The following is a 7,095-nucleotide window of genomic DNA, read 5'->3' on the forward strand; positions in this document are numbered from 1 at the left end:
TGTATCCTCTTAAATCTGTTGAGACTTGTTTTGTGGCCTACCATGTGATCTATCCTGGAAAATGTTTCATGTCCATTTGAAAAGAATGTTTATTCTACTGTTTTCAGATGAAATATCCTGTAGATACCTATTAAGTACAACTGGTCTAATGTGTCATTTAAGATGACTGTTTCCTTATTGATTTTCTGTATGGATGATCTGTCCATTGATGTAAATTATGTGTTGAAGTCTGCTATGATTATTGTGTTATTGCTATTTTCTCCCTTTATGTCCATTAATATATGCTTTATATATTTAGGTGCTTCTGTATTTACTGCATATATGTTAATGAGTGTTATGTCCTCTTCTTGTATTGGTACCTTTATCATTATATAATGCCATTCTTTGTCTTTTATTATAGACTTGGTGTTAAAGTCTATTTTGTCTTATATGAGTATTGCTACCCCCACTTTCTTGTCATTTCTGTTTGCATGAAATATATTTTTCCATGCCTTCACTTTTAGTCTGTGTGTGTCTTTAGCCCTGAAGAGAATCTTTTGTAGGCAGCATACTGAATGATCTTGTTTTTTTAATCCAATCAGCCATACCATGTCTTTTTATTGGATCATTTAGTTCATTGACATTTAAAGTGATTATTGCTAGGTATGTCCTCATTGTTACCTGTTTTTTGGTTGTTTTTGTCATTCTTCTCTGTTCTTTTCTTCTTTCTTTCCTTGTGGTTTGATGATTTTCTTTAGTGGTATGCTTGTGTTCCTTTCTCTCTAGTTTTTGTGTGTCTGTTGTAGTTTTTTTATTTGTGGTTACCATGGGCTTCCTATATGTAGACCTATAACTGTACCTACTTTTTTTTTTTTTTTTTGCGGTATGCAGGCCTCTCACTGTTGTGGCCTCTCCCATTGCAGAGCACAGGCTCTGGATGCGCAGGCTCAGCAGCCATGGCTCATGGGCCTAGCCGCTCCGTGGCATGTGGGATCTTCCCATACCAGGGCACGAACCTGTGTCCCCTGCATCGGCAGGCAGACTCCCAACCACTGCACCACCAGGGAAGCCCTGTACCTACTTATATTAAACTGGTAGTCATTTAAGTTCAGACACATTCTAAAAGATATATATATATATATATATATATATATATTTTTTTTTTTTTTTGCGGTATGCGGGCCTCTCACTGTTGTGGCCTCTCCCATTGCAGAGCACAGGCTCTGGATGCACAGGCTCAGCAGCCATGGCTCATGGGCCCAGCTGCTCCGTGGCATGTGGGATCTTCCGGACTGGGGCACGAACACGTGTCCCCTGCATTGGCAGGCAGACTCTCAAGCACTGCGCCACCAGGGAAGTCCAAAGATCTATATTTTTTTCTCCCCTCCCCCCCCTTTTTTAATGTCTTATTTTACATCTTTATGTAATCACTTGAAATGTCATAGGACTAAGCACTCCAATCAAAAGACATAGTGTTTATCCCTTTATTGATTATTTAGTTATATTTGATTTTACAATTCTTAGTCTTTTAATCATTGTTCTAGCTTACTTAAGTGGTTGATCCTAAGCCTTTACTATATATTTACCTTTACTAATAAATAAACTATATTTACCTTTACTAATAAATAAAAGTAGGATTTTTCCTTTCCTATAGACACTTCTTGCCATAGCCTATTATTTTTCACTTAGAGAAGACCTTTTAACATTTCTTTTAGGATAGGTTTAGTATTGATGTGCTCCTTTAGTTTTTGCTTGTCTAAAAATTTCTTTATCTCTCTTTCAATTCTAAATGATAATCTTTCTGGGTAGACTATCCTAGGTTGCAGGTTTTTCCTTTTCAGCACTTTGACTATATCATGCCACTTCCTTCTGGCCTGCAAAGTTTCTGCAGAAAAATCAGATGATAACCTTATGGGCATTCCCTTGTATATGACTTTTTTTTTTCTCTTGCTGCCTTTAGAATTCTCTCTTTATCCTTAACTTTTGCCATTTTAATTACGATATTTTTTGGTGTAGGTCTGTTTGCATTCATCTTGTTTGGGACCCTCTGTGCTTCCTGTACCTGGATATCTATTTCCTTCTTTAAGCTTGGGAAATTTTCAGCCATGATTTTGTCAAATACATTTTTGACTTTCTTCTCTCTCTCTCTTCTCCTTTTGGGACCCCAATAATGCAAATTTTGGTATACTTCATATTTTCCCAGCAATCCCTTAAGCTATTCTCATTTTTTATTTTTTTTAAAATTTTTCCTGTTCTGATTGGGTGATTTCCATTATTTTATCTTATAGATAACTTATGTATTCTTTGGTATCACCTTTGTCTTTCACAGCTGAGCTCTCCACTTGGCCACTCCCACTTTTGTCCTGGTGTGGAGCTGCACCACAGAACAAGTGGGGCCAGTTAAAGTGCTAGGTGTGGGTTGGGACATTGGTTGTAACATTCCTTACACCAGTGTAGAGCTGCATTGTAAAGTAAGTAGGGCCAAAGTGGCAGCTCAGCTCAGGCTGTGGTGTGCACCAGTGTGGTCACAGGAAAGTGGCCTGTGACTTATGCAGTTTCAGTCTGGCTTCTCTCCCCGATTTGGGGAATAAGCAAGTGTGTGCATACTCCTCATGAGTGGAGTCCAGGCTTCCCACAGTCCTCCTGTTAGTCCCACCAGCATTTCAACAAATCTAGGGGACTTGTCTTCCCAGTGCTGGACCCCAGGGCTGGGGCATCCAATCTGTGGCTCAAACCACTCACTTCTAGGAAGGGTCTCCGTCCATGTAATCTCCCTTTTTTTATGAATCTTCTCCCAGGGGCATAGATCCTGACCATATCACTTCTCTTCCCTTCCTACTTGATTCCATATGGACCTTTCTTACAACCTTCGTTGTGCAATAGTCTTTTTGCCAGTTCCCAGTTAGTTTTCAGTGAGAATTATTCCACATATCGATGTATATTTGATGTGCTCATAGGGGGAGATGAATTCCACATCCTCCTACTCCAACATCTTCATCTCCTCTTGATTCAATTAGCTATTAAGTCCAGATATGATTACACACTGATAAAATCATATAGAATTCAGCATCAATACTACCCTTGTTCAATTTTGTATTGCTATAAGTGTTGAAAAATTACTATAAATAAGTAAATAAGATGATGGGAATTTTCCCCCCAATGTCATTCAATTCTCTAAATTAGTTCTGACAAAACTCACACATCAAAAACTATCAAAATCATAAAAATGTTAAATATATATTGGATGACAACTCTCTTAGACACTTCTTCTTTGTTATTTGCTAAAAGCAAAGAATTGAAAGTCATCTGATGTTCAAAAGGATTTTCTACCCAGTAAATAGAATCATGTTTTGTCTCAATTCTAATAAGGGTGCTAAAATGACTTTACCAAGACTTATCATAAAATTTTTAATTAGTGCTGCTGCATTTTCACTTAAAGGCAAATTATTTAACCTGAAAAACATAGAAAAAATTGGGAAAAGAAAGTATTGGGAATTGATGTGTCTGTTTCCAATTCAACATTTTTGATAAAATGTTTTTGTTGTTGCACACTTTATTTTTTATTTTTTAAATTTTAAAAACATTTAATTTTTTTTCATTGAAATATAGTTGATTTACAACATTCTGTTTGTTTCAGTTGTACAGCAAAGTGATTCATATATGTACATATATATATATTCTTTTCCACACACTTGAAATAAATTTTCTTTAAAACTTTGGGATTTATAATTAGCATATTAAATCTGCCATTTAATTTTATTGGTAATGTCAGTCCATATTGTTATACAATTAAATCAGATTTATTTTTATTAGTATTTTATTGTTTCAAGAACACTAAGATTAGTAGATAAAAACTACTATATATAAAATAGATGAACAATAAGGTCTTATTATATAGCCAGGGAATTATATCCAATATCCTGTAATAAACCAAAATGGAAAAGAATATGAAAAAGACTATATATATATATCTATATCTGAATCACTTTGCTATACACTAGAAACTAACACAACATTGTAAATCAGCTATTCTTCAATATATATGTATATAAAGGCTTGGTTAGTTCAGGTTTAAAAAAAAAAGAGCAATGAAGAACAGTCAAGTAAATTCAGACAAATGGTAGAAGTCTACAGTATTCACAAGCATCCTCATTATCACAGCTTCTCCTTTCCAGAATTTATAGAATTATAAGCTAATTGCTTAAACCTCAAAATTTTTAGGTACATTGAAAAATGTATCAAGTGATTTGCAGTTCTAAGGATGGTGTATTTTTCAGCATTAAACTCTCTAAAGAGAAGACCATATTAAATTAATTTTATTATGTAATAGAGGGACAGGCCTTAAAGAAAAAGAGAAATGGCTAGATTTTTCATTTACTAGATCTCAGTTAGACTTCTATTTTCATCTTCTAGTCTAATTAGCAGTCAGTCCAGAAGTTTATGGATCATATTCCATGGACTCCCCAGAGTCTTCAAAGAGGCCAAGGGACTGGGAATGCAACAATGGAGTGAGGGGTATTTGGCCTCCCCTCTCTAATTTCAAATACAATAATTGTGCTTTTTTTTTAACTTTTCATTTAGGACAATTTTAGATTTACAGAATTATTGCAAAGGGGTAGTACAGAGAACCTCACACCTGGATACCTCACACTCAGTTTCCTCTATAATTAATATCTTACATTAATATGACATACTTATCATGATAAATGAACAAATATTGATACATTGCTATTAACTAAAACCCAAACATTATTTAGATTTAGTTGGTTATTCTCTAATGTTTTTCTGTGCCAGGATCCTATTCAGGGCATCACATTACATTTAATCACTGTGTTCTTAGGTTCCTCGTAAGTGTCAAAATCTTCTCAGGCTCTCTGTGTTTTTGATGATCTTGACAGTTTTGAGGAGTACGCAACTATTTTTTAGAATGTCCCTCAATTGGTATGTATGTGATATTTTTCTCATGATTATACTGAGGTAATGTTTTGGGAGAAAAAGACTGTAGAGTTAAGGTACCATTCTCACCATACTAACTATATGACCTATCAGTATTAATGTTCACCTTGCTCACCTGGTTGAAGTAGTATTTATCAGGTTTCTCCACTGCAAAGTTACTCTTTTTTTCTCCCTTTCCATATTGTACACTTTGGAAGAAAATCAGTCTGCAGCTCATATGTAATAAGCAGGAAATAATGCTTCATCTACTGAAAGGTGTAGTATCTACAGAAATTAGGATTACTCTGTGTGGGAGATTTTTAAATTCTCAACCATTTATTTATTTAATGATTTATTTAATCAGTAAGGGCTCATACATAATTATATTATACTTTTGGTTATGTCAGTAATACTGTATTTCCTTGCTCAAATTGTTCCAGTTCTTCCATTGGGAGCTCTTTCAGTTCGCTTCTGAATCCCTTTGACATACCCCCATTATTGTAGAGTTGTTTTTATTTGCTTATTTGTTTTGAGCACTTTATTAATTTCTGGCACTACAAAATGCTCCAGACCCATCTTGTATATTCTGTGTCCTAGTTGTAGAATCAGCCATTTCTCCAAGGAGCTTTGCTTCCCTTTTTTGGAGAATGTTAATAGAAATCAAGATTTGGGTGCTATGTATGTTTATTGCTACTTGTGTTGTCATTGCTCCTAAGCCCTCTCAGCTAACAGAACAGGAGTTATATGTGTGTATACTAACCTGTGGATACACATATATTTATAAATATTTCTATAGGTCGCTATCTTAGCGATATTAAGTAACACATGAGTCCATACTGATGTCTCCAACAATAATCCATTAGACAGGAATCATAATCATTGTTATATTTTATATTTTATTGCCATTTTTATTGATTATTTATTTCTTTTCATTTTAAAAATTTATTTTATATTGGTGTATAGTTGATTAACAATGTTGAGTTAGTTTCAGGTGTACAGCAAAGTGATTCAGTTATACATATATATGTATCTATTCTTTTTCAAATTATTTTTCCATATAGGTTATTACAAAATATTGAGTAGAGTTCCCTGTGCTATACAGGAGTTCCTTGTTGGTTATCTATTTTAAGTATAACAGTGCGTACATTTATTAAATGTCAGACAATCTTGTAGAAGTATTAGTACACTCATTTTAAGGTAAGGAAACAAACTTTGAACTAAAATTCAAAGCTATGTCTGCTTGACTCCAAAATGTCATTCTTAGTCACTATATAACACTACATAAAATTACATATAAATAATCTCCTTCAGATATTACATATTTGATTACCTATCAAAACATTCTCATAAATATAATTAGAGGGCTTCCCTGGTGGCGCAGTGGTTGAGAGTCTGCCTGCCGATGCAGGGGACGCGGGTTCGTGCCCGGAGAGGCCCGCATACTGCAAAAAAAAAAAAAAAAAGAAAAGAAAAAACGAAAACAAAAACATAATTAGATAATGGTGTCCAAGCTGACAATACGAAGGTTCCAAGCTCCATCCAGTCTCAGAGTCCTACTTTTGAAGGGACACTGCCTGCAAACCTATGAAGGTTAGATTTGTGAATGTTTTTCCTCTATAAACTATGTCATAATTGGTACTTGTTTATTATTTAAAGATGAAATAGCTTTGTTCAATCTCATCTAGGTTAATGTATATTTCGAGTGATATAATTAGGAAGGAATGTCCCACGTAAAACACATAGAGTCTAAATAAATGACTAATAGTTTTTGTAATGCAACTTATTCATAAGATAGGGTCTGACTGTGCTCTGTCCTGTTTTTCCCTATTCAGGGAGGAAGAGAACAAGCTGTCATAAATCTTATGGAGAAGATTCCTGTGCAACTTTGAGTATGAGAGAAAGAGGACCAGAAAGAACAAAATATTTCCTTGCAACTTGTATCCTCTTTATCTCCTCCCTTCTTCTGCTCCTAGTAGTATGAGTACCAAAATTCCTGAGCTTATTGGAAACATTTGTAAAGAAAGTAAGGTTCTTGGGGTTCTCCCTGGAGATTTTGATAAGATAGCCTAGACAAAGCCCCAGATTATGCATTTTTTATGAACACCAAAGGTGATTTAATGGCTGTGTTATCTATTGCTATTTCCACATGACAAAGATTAACTATTCTTGTTTTTCAAGTAA

This window comes from Grampus griseus (genome assembly GCF_964374135.1).
Source record: "Grampus griseus genome assembly, chromosome: 4".
Lineage (NCBI taxonomy): Eukaryota > Metazoa > Chordata > Mammalia > Artiodactyla > Delphinidae > Grampus > Grampus griseus.